Source organism: Saccopteryx bilineata, chromosome 9 (genome assembly GCF_036850765.1).
Source record: "Saccopteryx bilineata isolate mSacBil1 chromosome 9, mSacBil1_pri_phased_curated, whole genome shotgun sequence".
NCBI lineage: Eukaryota > Metazoa > Chordata > Mammalia > Chiroptera > Emballonuridae > Saccopteryx > Saccopteryx bilineata.
In genome coordinates this window covers 65291500-65310475 of record NC_089498.1, presented here as the reverse complement: position 1 = coordinate 65310475, position 18976 = coordinate 65291500, and the positions used below count along the sequence as shown (strand labels likewise).

Below are 18976 nucleotides of genomic sequence, written 5' to 3'. Positions count from 1 at the left end.
GACTGGGTTTCTACTTTCTTGCCGAGAGAGGTCAATCAATCAGGTCCTGCAGGAAAGAGTCGGCACACTCAAGTCGGTACCTTGAGAGCAGTTTAATAAAGGGATGAATGTAGGGAAACTAAATGGGACTGTGCAAGACCCCAGGTGTAGTACCGCTCTAGGCCTGGAGGGACAAGGAGAGCAGTTAGTTGAACACAGAAATAGGACAAGCCAAGTAAAAAGTGCTGCCTGATGGGAGCTGTGACCTTGTTACAAATGGTAGCCTCACGGGAAAGGAGCTGCTGGAACAAATACACCTCTGTCATTCTTCTCTTTGACTCTAATCTCTGTCAGAACTCTCCACTGGCCAAACACAGTTGGAAGCTTGAAGGAAAGAATCCCATCAATGGAAATTCATTCAACTTTGACTTCTGAGGCAGACAGCAGGGTGGTGAGTGGATCTACGGGGCAGATGGAAACACCCAGCAGAGGGGACATCTCCTGTCTTATCTGGTAACAATTCCTCAGTTCTCTACTGGGGAACTACTTTCCTCCCACCCTTCTGCCACATTATTTGAGCCAGATGATTGCTCATCTGACTCCAGGAGCGGTCACGTGACTCAGGAGTCAGGCCTGTCCATTCAGAGTATCACAACCTTCTGACCACAGTTCTTGGTAAGAGGTAACGACATAACCCAACTAGAGACGGTGTGAAACAGTCTCTGTACTTCCGCAGGAAAGGTATGTTCTCCTTGTCTCTGGATTGGAGGATATTAGCCTGGAGCTCCTGGAAGCCCCCCTGCCCTGGAAGGGGAGAAGAGCTTGGATAAAGGGAAAGTCAACTCAGGAAGACAGAGCCAAGAGAGGGAACGACCAGGTCCTGGCAACGTTTAAATTAGATACATCTGTGTCTGAAAGCTACCTATACATCCAACCTGAAATTTCAATGGTATTAAAAAGATAAGATCCTATAATATAAAGAGCACTGGTAGAACATAAGTTCAAATCCTGGCTCCATCACTTTCGACCTAGTCAACATTGGGAAGACATTTAACTTTATGATCGTCAAGGTTTTTTTACTTTAAACAGAATTATAATGCCTTAGCAACCTCCTGGGCTTATTGCAGGCATTAAACAAGACCACATATTTAAAGGTCCCTTGTAAACTGTAAGGCATTGTACAAATATCACAAATTCTTCTTCAGGTCATCCCCACCTTCAAATGTACCACCCTCAGGACATTGGTAACACAGTGTTCTTCAGTCAGGGCATACAACATTTTAAAATTACTTCCAAGGCTGAGTAATGACATACTGGATAGAAGCTGTCAAGAGTGGTGGCAACGTCAACATTGCCAAATTGGGGTGGGGTGGGAGGGATAGACAAAATTGACTTTATTTTAAACAGACAGACTGAACCCAGAAACTAAAGAAACAGAATAATGAGAAAATTTCTGCTCAATTAAAAACTATGTCTGAGGCAAAGTCAAGACAGAGGAAGATGAGAAACAGGCAAAACTGAAGAAAAATGGCCCATGCTCTGGAGCACTATGATTCACACTGTAATAGCACAGCTGGAGAGCAATAAAGTCAAAATCAAAAAACCATGGAACAGACAAGATGAGGTGCTTCCCTAAGGACAGAGAACTGTTGAAAGGAAAAGCCTATACCATCAACCATAAAATACTGGGAAAGGATATAGGCAAAGAAACCAGAAAGATTGTAAACCCAGACTCAGAAAAACAAAAAGATATCTAAGATCTTGTAGCCGAAGCTGACCCTGATGGTAAGCAGAGAGCTTAAGAGCACTTCAACAAGTGGCTAAACTCCATGTGGAAGTTTCAAAACTGGAATGGGAAAAATCCGAAGCACAGCTAGGAAAATGTCTCACCACAGAGGCAAAAGAGAAAAACATATGTGCAGAATGCTTCATTGTGCTCGCCAGTAGCTTCTGCCTCACAGATATGAATACCAGGCCTGGATGAAGCACTTAGCTTTGTGCTCGTCCAGCAACTCGATTCTACGATAAACTAAAAATCAAAGAACAAAGGAAAATTTACTCAAATTTATAATCAATATGCCAAATGCATTGTAGTCTACCAATGAGCCAAAAACTAAAAGAAGTGCTTGATCAAGTATAAAGTAATAAAATCTTTCTTGTCCAACTGAGGGAAAAATACATTTCTTATAAAGTGCTCAAAACAAATGCATTTCAAAATTGACTTTCACCTGCTATGAGCACAGGACTTGACTGTGCTAACTGCTATGTAGCAAGGAAGTGAGAGCAACACAGCCCTTTCCCTCACAGTTAACAGTTCAGTTATGAAAGGAAATCCCACTAGATGAGATATAGAGAGTTGGAAAGCATCACTCCCACACTTACAACAAGGAACAAGCTAGGCAAACTACAAGTTAACAACTTTCCATGAACCCATCAGAAAGTTGAGGCCACAGAGCCAACAAATAACCTAAAATCTAAGAAAGACAGGCATCCACAGCAAGAAACAGGACCCAGGCCTTTGCTGAGCTGGGACAGACACCTCAGGATACCAGATGAGCCATTAGGAATACTTTAGCTCAAAATTTTAACAAAATTGCTAAAGGCTAGATGTAGGCTACCTAAGGGCTGCAGAAATACAGAAAGCTGGGTGAAGGTATATGGCAACTTCCTGTCCTATTTTTTGCAACTCTTCTGTAAGTCTAAAAGTATTTAAAGTAAACACTCTTTTGGAACTCATGAGCATGTGGACAGAGGCAAACAAAAACCCATTCCACGGGAAGCCTCCCAACCCAGGCATGCACGGGCCTCTCAAAAGAGACAGTGTCCGTGACGATGAGCTCACTCATAAAAATATGAGGGAAGGGGGGAATTCTAGTAACTAAGTCAGTCCATAGACCCAACAAGAACTTTTCCCGCCTGAAAAACCATAAGTACATTTATTTTGCATTTCTAGAAATTATAATTGAGGTTTACTTCACATGAATTGAAATAAGTTCAGAAGGAATGTATGGGATTCATACATACAACAAGCCAGAACACATTTTTGGTAAATTTAAATAAGAACTGAATTATAAAAATAATGAGTGTGAGTACAGGGGTTGGGGGGGTATGGGGACCTTCTATACTAAAGTGTATGGGGTTTTTTGCGTGTGTTTGTTTGTTTCTAGGTGAGAGAAGGGTCTCGAGATAGTGAGGCAGACTACTGCATGCAGCCTGACAGGGATCCACCCAGAAACCCCAGTATAAGGCCAATGCTGGAGTACCGAGCTATTTTTAGCACTTGAGGCTGACTCACTGTGACCAACCAAGCTATCCTCAGCACCCAGGGCTGATGTTCAAACCAATTAAGCCACTGTCTGCAGGAGGGGAAGAGGGAGAGAAGGGGGAGAAAAAGAGGGAGAGAAGCAGATGGTCGCTTCTCATATGTGCCCTGACCAGGGATCGAATGTAGGACGTACATACACTTGGCCAACACTCTATCCACTGAGCCACCAGGCAGGGCCTAAAGTCTATGTTTTAAAAAATAATGATAATAACATTTTGGCATTAAAAGATAAAATATAATTAAATTACTAGATAAAATAACAGTGAAAAATAAAATACATCATAAAAAATAATGAAATAAACCCTGATCTAGTAAGTAAAATGAATAAATAAAAATAGCACAGAAGATGGAAAAACTGCTTGAAGGCAAATAATGAGAGGAATATTTGAAGGAAGTTATAACATTATAAAACTACTGGTCTTGCTCAAGAGAAAGATGGAAATATTGATTTACTCTGATTTAGACTCTGTTTTAAAATACATGATTAAGTACTTGTATTTTAAAAACCAGGTTCTGGCTCAAGATGGCAACATAAGAAAATCTTGAACTCATCCCACAGACAATATGGAATCTACAGCTATATATGGTCAGCTTCCTCTGAAAAAAAAAAAAAAAACACCTAAAAACTGTCTGAGCAACTCCTCATTGGGCCAGTAAGAGAAGGCCCACATGCAAGGGGAGAGAAGGGGCTGGGACAGTCTCACTGAAAACCCATCCCTGGTGCAGTCACTCACCCACAGTCAGCAGAAAACTCAAAACAGAAAGCTTTCCCTGAGGTCCAAAGCATTTGAAACCCACATCGGAAACCCAAACTTTTAAGACAGGCATCTGAGAGAGAAGCCCCCGAAACATTTAGTTTTGGAAAGTAACAGGGGTCCCGGTCCACTAGACCCACAAGACTATCCAGAAAAAGTTCTGGAAGGCCTTGGGCTTGGACTTACTTGCCCCAGGATCCTGCGCAAAAGTGGCTGAGTCAGGGGTGCCAAAATTTTGTGTGGGAGACAGACGCTTGTTTGCTTGTCTTAGAGCTTCAACCGGAGGAGCAGGCATCTGGTTTGATACATATATGGAGGTTTGCTGTGGTTCCCTCTGGGGACAGAGACTGGTGGGTCCCATCTCAACACCTTGTCCTCTGCCTTGCTCCAGTCAGTGGGCACCATCTTCACATTCCAGAGCGCCATCTCCCAGAGGAGCTTTTACATGCATCTGGTGCGTCCCAGTTACATGGCTGCTGCCTGTCTTTGGTCACCTGGATCTGGTGTGTGGGGCAGCTGTGTTAGGCTTGCTTGCGGGGTTACCGGATGCAACCCCTTTGCCTGATTGGTACATGAGTGCGTGGCTACACCACGTGTGTATGGCCTATATAAGTCTATGATTGCTCGAGCTCAGAGGAGTTTGGGGATTGCTGATTGCCTGCCCGCCCCGGTGAGGGACCATTTTGCTGTTTGTTTGCCTAAGACGAGGTTTCCCCTGCCTGTGCTTTGTCTGCCATTGTGAGACTTTGTTAAAAGGAATGGCCCAATGCTTTCCAGCTCCATAGTTTCTCTACCATCTGCCAGATTCCAATGTGGACCTGCCTGGCCTTGCCCATCAGCATTACATGGTGGCAGTTCCACTGTGGCCAATAAAGAAGCCGAAGTTTAGAAAGATACATACGGTGCCAAGATCTGAGTTAGTCATGGACATCAGCGGGAACTTGGGCAGCCTTCTCCAAGAGCTCAGACTTCTAAAGGGAAGTACAATATTTCCATATTTGTTAACATTAATGAGATGCCTTAAAATGGGCATTTTCTTTTAATTTGCAATTCCCATTGCGCCGTTAATCCTAACTTACCTCAAGGAAATTATAATGAGCATTTTCAAGAATTTAGCTACAAAATATTCATTATAGTTTAGAACTCTCAGAGGAGGTATTTCTGAGTTTAAAAGTTTAGAGGATGGAAACAGCTCCTGGAGTTGAATTTAGAAAAGTATTGAGAAAGGCAGTGTTAGCAGGTTTCACCCTACAGGGGGCTCAACAGTGGGCGAGCAGAGCAGGACCAAAGACCCACCACAACCTCTTCTGGAGGAAGAAGAGACTTACGCAGAGCCGTGTAGAACTCACCAGAAGCTCTTATATGTCACACGTTCTTTTTCCAGGATCCATCTCTATAAACAAGCTTGTTGTCTATGAGTATAAGGTCTTTTCATCAATATTTAAAATATTACAGGAAATAAACACATTCCTTCCTCTAATTTTATCAAGTTGGCTATTAATCACAACAGAACAAACGAGGATAGGTCCTTTAAAACTGATGTTGAATTGAGATTGGCAGTCGTGACAATTAATTCCCCCAACTAGAATCACAAACACACCAACAGTAGCATCAAGTCGTAGTTGCAATGGCACCTCTGTGGGGGAATCTGGGTGCTCCTGTGAGGTGAGGAGCTCCTGGAAGCAAGCAAACTATTCTTTTTTCAACATCATTATAGAACATTACATATTCAAAACCTAGGCCATTCTCAAAGTTTCTAGTGAAGATCCAGGCCTGTGACATTTTTTTTTTCTCCTTCTATAAGCGTTCAGACTGTAGGGAAATAAGCATGAATAAAACTGTGAAGTCTTGACGCCTTTGTGTTTGTTTATAATTGTATGAAGGCAAATGTGTCCAGGAGCCATCTTCACATTCCTTCATGAACTGGTCAAGGAGTAGTCATATCCTTGCTCCAACTGGGGTTGGGGAGAGAATGGTCCTTACAACTGACTTTTTCAGACCAAAACGGCCTGGATACAGGTCCTGGGTTCCTCGCAGTCAGGCTCACAGCCGCACAGCGCCTCCAATGTGAGCAGCGCAGGTGTGCAGCGCCCCTCCTCGGCCTGACGCGAGGGCACGCGAGAATCTGGGGAAGCCGGCCGGGCCCTGGCAACCATGAGTCTCCTACCCGCCCCGCCCCCTCTCCCTAATCAGAAGGTCAGAGCCTGACTCAGAGGCCACATAACTATTTCTTAATAATATTCTGCACCCACTTCCAAATTGTTTGGAGATTTTCCCCCCGAAATGAGGTAATATAGGGATTTGGACCCCCAGTGAAAAAATACTAGGTGGCCAGGAACCACGTTAAGAGCAGGTGAGCAGAAGATATAAACCACTGTTCCACACAGTCAGTCAAGATTTGGCAGCTATGTGATTTTCCTGGGGTGAGCAACAGTCTTGCCCCCACAGCGCAGGTACAACCCGAGATAGTTGCCAAGCAACCAGACAGAAGGGTGAATTAAGGCCACCCTAACATGGAAAAATTCTACTCCCCCGCCCCCAGCCCTTCCCAAGCCCACCTTTTCAAAAAGCCCGCCTTTTCACTCAAGCCTGCTTTGTTCTCAGCATGTTAAAGCAGCTGAGCAGGGCCAGCCCCCGCGTCAGTCAAGAGGGCCTTTCTGTCCTCTGTGCTGCCTCCATTGTGCACCGAGATCAGCTTAATAAAATCCATCTGGAAATGTCTCTGGGTTTCCTCTTCATTTCCGTCTGAGAAACCCCAAGATCCCAATGCTGGTAACAATACCAAGCAGTTTTGACACCAGCTGGGTGGCCTACAATTCAACTTAATTCTGACACTATCTACCTCAAGATAGTATCAACCCCGTAAATTCAGGGCTCAGTTCTACAAGATTGGCCCCACCTTCAGATGCTAGTCGAAATCCAGGTTGTCACCTGTGCTTCTGACCAACTAGAGGTTCCAGTGCCCCCACTTTTGGATTTGATTAATTTGCTAGGATGGCTCACAGAACTCAGAGAAACTTTTGATTTACTCTATTACCGATTTATTCTAAATGAATTGAATCAAGAACAGCCAGATGGAGGAGATATACATAGGACAAGCTAGGTGGGAAGGGACATGGAACTTCCATGCTCTCCAAATCTCCCCATGTTCACCAGTCCGAAAGCTCTCCAAAACCACATCCCTTGGTTTTCTGTGGAGGCTTCATTACAAACACATGATTGATTAAATCATTGGCCATGGATGATTAAAGCCAATCTGCAGTGCCTCTCCCCTCCTGGGAAAGGGGGAGGGGAGGAGTGCTGAAAGTTCCAACCCTCTACTCACAGGGTGGCTCCACTGGCAGCTAGTCCCCCTCCTTAGGAAATTTCCAAAAGTCATCTCATTCACAAAAGACAACTTTATCACTCTGTGACAGGAAAAAAAAAAAATCTCAAAGGTTTCAGGATCTCTGTACCAGGAAGGAGAGAAAAAAGACCAAATATAATTTCTTATTATAAATCACAGTATCATGCTCATTACAGTCACCCTAAACTATATAAATTGTTTTTCAAAAATGCATGGCCAGTTAAGCTCTTCTAAATTTCAGATCATTTCTAAATAAATTTATTTTAAATTAAGAGATAATTCATTGACATTTCCTGAGTACTCCAAATTCTAAGAGTATGTGCAGTCACCATGGTTTTTTCACCTGACTCTAATATGGCTTAATGTTGTTTTGAAAAATGTATCTACATCTGCCTTAGTTGCATGCATTGTGCTAACAGAAATACTCTACATGAATTCTCTGAGTCCAAAGTTAATTGGGCAAACATCTGCTACAAGAAAATGGTCCAGATGGTTTTTGACATGTAGTGATAATAAATAAGCGGTCCTTTCCACATACTGCATGGTGTTTGCTGTAGTTTTCTATTAAAGAGATGTGGTTTTTATAGGGAAAAAATAATTTAATTCCATGGCCACCCAAGACACATAGAAACATACGTGACTCATGTGTCTAAATGCCAGACCACTTTTTATAGATTCGAATGGGGACACATTGCCAGGAATATCTCATATGTTACTGACTCATGTCTCTTTCTGATATTTTACTATCACCACATGTTTTACACATATTATTTCACTTAATCTTTTCAACAATCTTATGTAGTAGGTATTATCATCTCTATTTCTAGATGAAGAAGTAGCCCAAGGTTATTAGTAAAAGACACAGCATCTGACACCAAAGTCCGTGTTCCTAATTCTAACATCCACACAACTCTCCACACCAGCGATTCCTGGTGTGTTCCCAGTGGACAGGCTCTTCGGTGAGTGTTACTACCTAGACCTTCTTCACCAACAAGTTGCCCAGGGGTAGCTTGCCCCACCTCTGGCCCTCATTGTCAGTCCCTTCCCCTTCAGACAGAGTGGCTCATTCCTTCGTGCCCACCCTCCAAGATCTCAGGCACAGGAGGCCTATACAGGAGTGCAAGTAATGCCCCTCTCGCCCAATCCAGCGTCCCTCTTTATCATCCAAAACGCTGTTTATCCCAAGACCTCACAGACCATCTTCTGAAACATCTTCATGTCTACCTGAGATCCCTCTTTCTGGACGCTGGAACAGAAGACTAAATCTGAAACACTGCATTCTCCTCACCAAGAAACCCAGGATTTAATTTTCCTTTTGCAAAAACCCACTGGCAACCTGAATGCTGCACACTGAGCTGGGTTAAGAGGTAAGTGAGCACTAAGTGCAGGAAATGTAACCAGATAAAGAACGTTGCATTTACCAAAATGTCTTTCACGAGTGTGGAGTATGAGTGGGAGAAATATGTTAGTCACTTGGGCATGGTTAGTAAGATCCTTCAGGGATGTGTAAATATGGTTGCTAAACTGTCTGCTAGAGGGAGCCTAGTTACACTGAGTTTGACTTGTTGGGAGGGGTGATCAAGTTTGAAGCTAGAGTGAAAGTGCTCTTGATAACAGCAAAGAGGCTGAGGGGCCTGGTTCTGCCTCTCTCTCCCACAGAGAGTATTTGACCTTTCCTGGCTGGAGAGATATTGAATGGATACTTAAAGAACAGCAGTTTGAAGAGGCACAAAAGTGAGAGTCTGGGAATGCCATACAAGCCTGCTCAATAGTTTCCAGCTGTAGAAAGGAACTGGGCTCCTGCTATAATTTCTACCTTCCATATAACTGTTTTTAGAAATGTTTTATTTTAAAAAAATCTTTTCTTAAATTTAACTAATTTTTTACTTTCAACATGTATGATACTTGCTTTAAATAGAATCCTAAGCTATTGTTATAAGGAGAGGAAATCAAAATAATAATAATGTTTGGGACCCAAGAAGTCATAGAAAATTCAAATTTTAGTGGCCAAATGTTTTATGGCATACAACCACACCCATTCATTTGCATATTGTCCATCACTAAATGCAGAATTAAGTGATTGTGGCAGAATGTGCCAGTGGACCCCAAATATGTATCATCTCATCCTTTACAGAAAAAAAAATGGCCAACCCCTGAGCTGGAGCAGAGAGCCCACTCAAACACTGGACAGTGATGACATTTAACCAGTTCACAGGAGACTATAGAAGGTAAGTATAAAGAATGGATTTTTCAGTCTAACCTGTGGTGGCGCAGTAGGTAAAAGTGTCAGCCTGGAACGCTGAGGTTGCCGGTTTGAAACCTGGATTTACCTGGTCAAGGCACATATGGAAGTTGATGCTTTCTGCTTTCTGCCTTCTCTCTCTCTCTCTCTCCCCTCTCTCTAAAATAAATAAATAAAATTTTTTAAAAAGAATGGATGTTTCATAAAGTTAAACTTACACAGTTTAAAGATGAGCCCTTTATCCTGAAGTGACATCCTTTCTACTCTGGTGGAGTAAAGAGATGTTCTTTCTGCTGTTCAGTGATAACGAGTGATGATTTGGTTCTGTTTAATCTTGAACTACTCTGCTTGATAGGGATAGAAGGAGCAATGTCTTCTCTCTCTTGCTTTTCCTCAGCTTCCTCTTTTGGCATCTGTCTACTCCATCAACACACTCTGATTCTTCCCTGCTCTACTGCTGTTCCTCTTCTTCGAAGTTAGTGACCTCAAAAAGAATTCACACCCCACAGAAATAACAAAGGAGAGATGTTACAAGTCATCCACCATCTGTGTTTAAAGATAAATGTCTTGTTTTATGTGATTAAGTTCCAAGCAGTTCAACTGCTTTATAAGTCAGTTTTTCTTAGCAAAAGAAGCATTTCCTCTATCTTATCATTAGAGCTTAGTACCTCTCCCATGTGGCCATCACTCAATAAATGTCTCTGCTAAGCTTTTAGAAGCTGATGTTGAAAGTATTAGTTATAGGCTGGTCAGTGATCATGATGGAAATTTCCTTCAAAGCAGACAGCAACATTCCCTGCCAAATCAAGCCAGAAATACATTCCTGGACAAAATGATAATTCTTAAGTACACCTAATTTTTAAAAATACAGTCTAGCTTTTTCAAAAAGTTTTTATTGAAATATAATATATAGAGAAGTGTACACATAAGAGTATAATTCAGGGAATTTTTGCAAATTGAAGGTGCCCTTATAGTCAACACCCAGGACATTTCTAGCCCCTAGAGCAGGCATGGCCAACATACGGTCCACAGGCCAGATCTGGCCCACGTAATGAGTTTATGCAGCCCACGATTAAATTTTTAATATTCTCAGATACTTTAATATCTTTACTCAGAAGCGGAAGCGTCTTTGATTATTGGAAATCAAGATATTTAAGAAGATAGTGATACACGGAAAAGAATTCCACGTGTGACTAATCTAGGGTTAACTTCCAATAATTGGTCGCATGGATTTGCGATACTTTTTTTTTTTTTTAATTCCATTAAAAGACTTACAACTTTTGTACTCATCTGCACTCGATATGAACTGTTCGAGGATTAGCGGCGATGTGAAACCCACGTTCTTTTAGGCGGAGTTTGCCAGTGTGCACCCAAGGTCAAACAATTCATTATTTTTGTGGTCAAGTGTGCTGAATCAAGTGGCATTGTTGCATAGACAATAGGTGCAGTTGATAACTGAAAACGTGTCCAGGCTCTTTGTAAAACGAAATAATTGTTTCATTTGCAATAGAACCCCTTCAAGCTCATTCTATTAATTAAATATTGTTTTAATTGATTGAGATACAGTTTGGATATTTATACAGTATGTAATTATATTTTTATTAAAATAATATTGTATATTAAAATTTTTTTCACTCACATTTATTCATAAACAAATTATATAATAAAATTTTGTTTATTTAAATGAATCGTTTTTGTATTTAACATTTTTTAATTTTAATATTTCATCCAGCCAGTGAAAAAAGTTTTTTCTAATCTGGCCCCAGGGGCAAAAACTGTTGGCCACACCTGCTTTAGAGTCCCTTTGTGCTCCATTCTAGTCACCACCTCAAAGAGTTTAAAAAAACTATCCGAACCATTAACAGCATAGATCAGTTTTGCCTGTATTTGGACTTTATGTATATGAAATCGTATAGCATCTGTGTCTTTGTGGCAGGCTTCTTCACTCCAGTGATGGTGAAGTGCACTGGGGAGGTGGGAAGGAATGATCTGCCCCAGTTGGAAGGAATATTGTTTAAAATAGTAGCACACGGTGATAATAAATTTGATAAACTGATTTTTAGTCTTTTATTCCTATTGTTTATTATTTACTCAGTTTTATCATTTATTCTCTACAGTCAATGCACAGTCGTATTGTCTATACCTGGGGTGAACTATTTCCACCGCCCCTCACACTCTACATCATTGTTTCACTTGCCATTATATTTTGAAGATTCATACATATAGTGGCATGTAGATGTAGATCATTTCTTTTCATTGCTGTATAAGCTTTCACTGATTGACTACCACAAATTTATTACTTACTCTTTTTTTTTTTTTTGGACCGAGAGGCAGGAAGGAAGAAGGATGAGAAGCATCAACTCACAGTTGCATCATCTTAGCTGTTTATTGACTGCCTCTCATATGTGCCTTGATCAGGGGGCATCAAGCCAAGCAAGTTACCCCTTGTACAAGCCAGTGACCTTCGGGCTCAAGCCAGCAACTTTGGGATCGTGTTGACAATCCTGCGCTCAAGCCGGCTACCTCGGAGTTTTGAACCTGGGACCTCAGCATCCTAGGTTAACTCTCTATCCACTACACCACCACTGATCAGGTTCATTTATTTTGGGTGGGCCTTTAGGTAATTTCTAGTTTGGGAATACTATGCATAGTACTGCTCTGAACATTTTTGTCTTTGTCTTTTGGTGAACATATGGATGTATTTCTGTTGGATAAATACCAAGTGGTAGACTTTTTAGTCATAGGGTATGCATGTGCTTGGCTTTGATATGCTGCCAAAGAGTTTGCCAAATGTTTTACCAACTTATGGCCCCACCAACAGCATGTGAGTTCTCCTGTTGCCCCACATCCTTGCCAACACTTGCCATGTATTTCTATCTTTTCATTTTGACCATTCTAGAAAGTACATTGTATATCCCAACATTATTAAATATAGGGAACACCTAGAAGACTAGGGTATCAATTTCTTCAGAGGGAGCTACAAAGGAAAGAAAATATCAAACTCATATAGATAATAGAGAGCCTAAAAGGTCAGCTCCAGAGTATGTTAAGGCAGAGATTTTTAACATTTTACATAAACTAATTACTAAAAGCCTGTGGCACACCAAAAAATATATCTTTGGCCAATCTGACAAAGAAAATATGTATAGTTTTGATTGGTTTACAAAAATATAATAGTAATAGTAATTCCCTATTCTTTTTACTCCAGAGTGACTTTTTAAAAGTCAGGTGCCTACATATACACCATGGTATACTACTCAGCCATAAGAAATGATGACATGGGATCACAACAAAATGGTGGGATCTTGATAACATTATACAGAGTGAAATAAGTAAATCAGAAAAAAACAAGAACTGCAGGATTCCATACATCGGTGGGACATAAAAATGAGACTAAGAGACATGGACAAGAGTGTGGTGGTTACAAGGGGCAGGGGGAGGGAAGGAGGGAGAGGAGGAGGGGGTGGGGAAGGGGCACAAAGAAAACTAGATAGAAGGTGATGGAGGACAATCTGACTTTGGGTGATGGGTATGCAACAGAATTGAATGACAAGATAACCTGGACATGTTTTCTTTGAATATATGTACCCTGATTTATTGATGTCACCTCATTAAAATAAAAATTTATTTATTAAAAAAAAGAGTCAGGTGCCTATACTTGAATATAAGGATTTCTGATACCAAGAATAAACCAATTGGTGCAACCTTATTATGCGATATGTCCAATAAGACACTACCTTATTTCATGATCTATATATTTATGGTTAAAGATAGGGCATTCACACCAGGTGGCTATTGTGTTGGCTGTTGTCATTAGACAATCTAGGGAAAAAGGTCAGTGCCCTGACTAGTCAAGTATTGCATGTTTTAAAAATTCCTGCTGCACACTGGTTATAATGATGTTAATTTAATAAATATATATTGAAGCTATGCTCTTAGGGACTAAATTATGATGTTAATTTAATAAATATATATTGAAGCTATGCTCTTAGGGACTAAATTATGTCTCCCTGACTCCCACGCAAAATTCATATGAGGAAAACCTAACCTCTAATGTGACTGTTTTAGAGATAAGGCCCTTTAAGGAGACAATTAGAGCTAAGTAAGGTCAAGCTCCAATAGGTGTAGTGTCCTTATAAGAAAAGAAACTAGAGCTCTCTTTCTCCGTGCACACACAGAAGAAAGGCCATGTGAGGACATAGTAAGAAGGCAGACATTTATGTCAGGAAGAAAGGTCTCACCAGAAACCGACCTCGCTGGCACCTTGATCTTTGACTTCTGACCTCCAGAGCTATGGGAAAATAAATTTCTGGTGTTTAAGCCACCCAGTCTGTGGTATCTTGTTATGGCAGTCCCAGCAAACTAACACACATACTCTACACCTGGAACTATGCTAGGAATGGGGTTATTGTGGTGAAAAACATTAAGCTCCTGATTTCGATAAGCTTGGGCTAGCCATGATGTCATTGAGATGTATGAGGATGTGACCTTTTGCTAACGTGTGTACTATACTTTTAATGTGGACATATGAGTAAATGGAGGAACCTCTCCAATAATTTACATTTTCTTCTAACATTATTGTATACTTTTGTTTTCTACCTAGATATAGTTTTTGAAGCCTAAAGGCTTAATGCTAAGGCGTTGATCTGTTCTTCCCCAGGGAAGCAATTTTGTTGTTTCTGTGATGTTTATATTTTCACTTTTTAATATCATTGAAATTGAGACATAGTTATTGTTGTTGGAGCCTTATCAATTGCCTTCAGCCTGGATTTAAGTCAAGTTTTTCTAGAGACAATCTAGAGAATTCCAAAGGCAGGAGACTGGTGGGAGCAGCATACAGTTATCGGGTAGAGAGAGAGGACTGATTAGATGGGTAAGCTTTTGGCAGGAAAATAATACATGATGTTTTCCCACTGACAAAAAAGACCTTCAGGGATGTAAAAGATAGGCTAGGCATGTGCCATCTTAAAGAAACCCTGACATCCAGGACCACTGCTTCCTGAGGCCAAGGATCCCCGGCAAGAAGAGGCCATGTAGGATGAAGCCTCGAAGATGTGGGCAAAAGCTGAGAACAAACTTCAAGCAACTGACTGGAGAATGACTTGAACAGTATGAAGTCCCATTCATAGGTTCAAATAATCTCCATGCTCACCTGATACACCTGTTCTTGGATGCTTAAAGGGAATGAAGGCCAGCCAACATTAGCCAAGAGATGACTTTATATAACACTACGAAATACAGTACAAAGTTTTTTGCTTCTCTTTAATCCATATGCAGGACTCTATGCTAGAATAGTTAGAAAGCAGGTAAGAGGCAAGAAAGAGTCAGAAAAATTATTGAAAGAAGGTCGATCTCCTTCCTTCTTACTGAGTCGGAAGTAAGAAGAATTAAGAGCATAAGATGTAAGTTGCATATAAGCTTTTTCATATCTGGAAATGGGACTCTTTTAACAGCTAAATGTGAATAAAAAGCTGTAAGATGTACCAGAGACGTCTATCACAGCGAGGAAAAGAGATTTAGCACAGGGTGGTAGAATGCCATTTTGGAAAAAAAGTTGTTTCCCATTTGTATATCTGTAAGTTAAGCCCTGGACTAAACTCATTCTCTGAGGCAGTTACACAAATGGTACAAAATGCTACTATTTTGTAAAGCCAGATGGTGGGTGTGGTAGCCAGACTTCAAGATGGCTCCTGTTACTGCATTCTCCAGTTATTCACAGCCTTGTGTAGTCCCTGCCACATGGTACCAGTTGTGTGACCACTAACATGGTAGAACTGAAAAGTTATATCTGAGATTAGGTTCTAAAAAACAACTGTAGCTTCCCTCTCCTCTTCCCCCCCGCCCCCCGCCCCGTGTCTCTCTCTTCATCATGGTCCCCTTTTCTCTCTTGCTCTGGGAGGAAGCAAGTCCAATGAAGAGGCTTACTTGTAGAAGAACTGAGCCTCTGGCCAGCAACCAACAAGAAAATGAAACCTGCCAATAACATGAATGAGCTTGGAACAGATTCAACAGCCCCCACTGGGATTTGATATGACTGTAGCTTTAGCCTACAGCTTGCCCACAACCTCATGAAAGACCCTGAACTGAAACTTCCCAGCTCTACCACTCCTTGATTCCTGGCCTTTACAAACTGTAAGATAATAAATGTTTGCTGTTTAAGCTACTACATTTTGAGGCAATTTGTTATATAACAATAGATAACTACTATGGGGAGTTGCTACCTAAATATATTATTATTCTTGATATTCTTCTGAATGTCTAAAATAGTTCATAATAATTTAAATATATATACTGCTCACAAAAATTAGAGGATATTTCAAAATGAATATGAAGCGATAAACAAAAGCATTTGATTTTTTTTATTAAACAGGAACATCAGAAAAGGAAACAAGTCAAAGAAAGTTGTTTATGCTAATGAGATGCAAAACCAACTTTTATTTCATTGGTGAAATGTACTATACAAAAGACGGAAAGTACTGGACGTTCCCTCATCCCCTAGTTTTTGTGAGCAGGGTATTATGAATATTTTTCCATGTTTAACATCCTGAAACTAATGTCAAGGTAAATTTAGAGATCAGCACATTACAAGGATTTAGACACTGTCTCTAATTTTGATGAAAATTCTTGTAGTCTACACTCCCATAAAATCAACCATGCTTGGAAGTGATAAATGTCATAAAAAGAATTTCTCTGAAATCAAAATATTATATAATATTCTACAGAATTAATGATTGCTGGTAAAGGAATCAAATAGTACTACCTGGAAGTGCTGGTTAATATCAACACAGATATAGAAGGAAGCTGCCCAAGGAAGAAAGACAAAAAAGAGGGAAAAAAAAGGTACTGTATTGCAATGATCTTTACTGACACTAGATGGGGATAAAGTTTTATTATGTGATTATATTTCAGTTACACAGTTTGGCCCAGATACAAATACTTTTAATGAACAAAACTCAAAAAAACCTAAGGAAACCCTTACTTATTAGTTAATATTGAATTGTTTCTTCTAAGTTGGAACTAAAACTGAGTTGCTTGTATTAATTCCTAATCTAAACACATTTTAAAAGGAAGCAATTTAAATAAAGTAAATGTATTTATTTTTCACTTTATAAAAATTAATAGCTTAATAATTTAAATAACTAATATGAGTATCCATTCAGTTATTCTTCAGCATATGTGAAATTTGGGATAATTTAGGCTGAGTTGAGCGATAATTTACTTTTGAAAGTAAATTTGAAAGATGGTACTAATAAATCATTAAACTAGAAAAGTATTCCAATAATTACAATTTATTTCTCATTTATTTCCTTCAAATTATTTCCTCTTATTAGAGAAATAATAGACTGAATAAACACTTCTCCCATGAAGACATACAAACAACAAATAGATATCTGAAAAGATGCTCATCTTTGCTAGCTATTAGAGAAATGCAAATCAAAACTACAATGAGATACCACCTCACACCTGTTAGATTAGCTATTATCAACAAGACAGGTGATAACAAGTGTTAGGGAAGCTGTGGAGAAGAAGGAATCCTCACTCACTGCTGGTGAGAATATAAACTGGTACAGTCATTATGGAAGACAGTATAGTGATTCCTTAAAAAATTAAAACTAGAATTACCATATGACCCAGCAATCCCTCTACAAGAAATCTACCCTCAAAACTCAAAAGCATTGGTATATAAAGACGCATACACACCCATATTCATCACAGCGTTATTCACAGTGGCCAAGACATGGAAAGAACCAAAGTGTCCCTCGATAGAGGATTAGATAAAGAAGATGTGGTACATATATACAATGGAATACTACTCAGCCATAAGAAATGATGACATATTGCCATTTACAACAACCTGGATGGACCTTGAGAATATTATACTGAGTAAAATAAGTAAATCAGAAAAAGCTAAGAATTATATGATTTTATACATAGATGGGATGTAAGACAGACTGATGGACATAGATAAAAGTCAAGTGGTTACAGCAGGGAGGGGAGTAAAGAGGGACAAATATATGGTGACATAAAATGAGTTGACTTTGGGTGATGGACACACAACACAATCAACGGTTTGAATGCTATAGAGATGTTTACCTGAAACCTATATGCTCTTATTGATCAATGTCACCCGATTAAATTTAATTTCTAAATAAAAATATATATATATAACATGTTTACTTATATATTAAGCTAGAGAGTAAATACAAGTATATATAAACATATACATGTGTAACTTCATGTGCTAATATGAACTCTGTATCTCAAATAATTATTTGTTATATCTGTCATGATTTTTAAGTCCTGAGATCAATAATTATTTGCAATATGCTTAAACAGGGAAATATGAGGTGAAAAGAGATTGTTCAGCTTAATGATTAAGAGCACAGACCTTCAGGCCAGATTGTGTAGATTTAAATCTTAGCTTTACTTTGGATTACATATCCGTATCTACCTAATAAATGAGTCACAAATGAATTAGTATATGTAAAGCACTAGGAATTATACTTGGCACTTTAGAAATGCTATTTAAATATTAACTATTATTATTATTCCACAATATATTCTCTGTATCTGAAATACAAAATGCTATGGGAATACAGACTGAAAATTGAAGCATGAAATCTAGGTCAGCTTCCCAATGTTACAAAGTCAACAGAATCAAAGTCCAGAGGTAAAAAAGACAAACACTTGGAATTGTACTTTACTATTGACATAGAAGCTCTGCTTCCAAAAAAGACGCAAAAACTAAAACTAGAACACAAACCTAAATCTCAATCCAGTGAACTTTCCACTGCACTATGACAGTAATTCTTATTTATTGACTGAAGAAACTCCTAGAAGGCAAGTGTTTGGCAATATTGGCTGCTAGTTAAATGACAAATGAAATATTGAAATATAAAGAGACACTTCCAACTACCTACATTATTCTAGTTATCGCTACCCTCCCTCTTATGAGGTGGTCTGCTTTCACTGCCTCAGAGAATCAATGACATCAGAGAATCCAGAAAACAATTATTTTTAAAGTGTAGGCCCAGGTATTAAGTCAAAAGGCTTAGAAGGAAAACCTGATGTGTCAGAACAGAGCTTCCTCTGCTCTCAAGACTCAACAGGATTTGTCTGATAAGGAAGAGTAAGGAGATCTGGGCTCTTGAGAAAGGACCTTGAGTCTGATCTTAATCTGAGCCCTCTGGTCAGAGGGAGGAAAAACAGAATGCCCAGATATGTTTGGGGATTCTAGAGCATAATATCCTACCTTTTGTCTAGGTGGCATCTAACAGCTGTAGAACTCTCTAGATTCTTGTGTTCAGCTGTACAGAAGTAGATAGAAA

The 18976-nt window shown here is 39.7% G+C and overlaps 1 pseudogene; it reads right to left on the bottom strand.

The window, feature by feature from the left end:
* Nucleotides 1-5471: 5471 nt before the first annotated feature.
* Nucleotides 5472-8623, bottom strand: LOC136313640 (acyl-coenzyme A thioesterase THEM4 pseudogene; annotated as a pseudogene).
* Between the last annotated feature and the right edge of the window lie 10353 nt (nt 8624-18976).